We start from the raw sequence: 263 nt of genomic DNA on the forward strand, positions 1-263 counted from the left end.
GCACTCAGCGCCTTCATCAATTAACTTCTGAGCTTTGTCACGCTGCCGCTCAGGCTCCGCTTGCGCCTTCTCCCATCCTGCCGCTTCGCGGTTCGCTCCGCCATTTGGCGAACGTCATCACGCTTAGACTGACGATCGGCTGTATGCTCTTTTAATAGCTGTTGTGAAACAGAGCTCTGCCGAGACAAATCTACCTCAACCTGCCGCTGAACAGTGAAACTGGGAGACTGCCTGTGCAATATCACGACAGTCCCAGAGACAAC

Source organism: Palaemon carinicauda, chromosome 4 (assembly GCF_036898095.1).
Source record: "Palaemon carinicauda isolate YSFRI2023 chromosome 4, ASM3689809v2, whole genome shotgun sequence".
Lineage (NCBI taxonomy): Eukaryota > Metazoa > Arthropoda > Malacostraca > Decapoda > Palaemonidae > Palaemon > Palaemon carinicauda.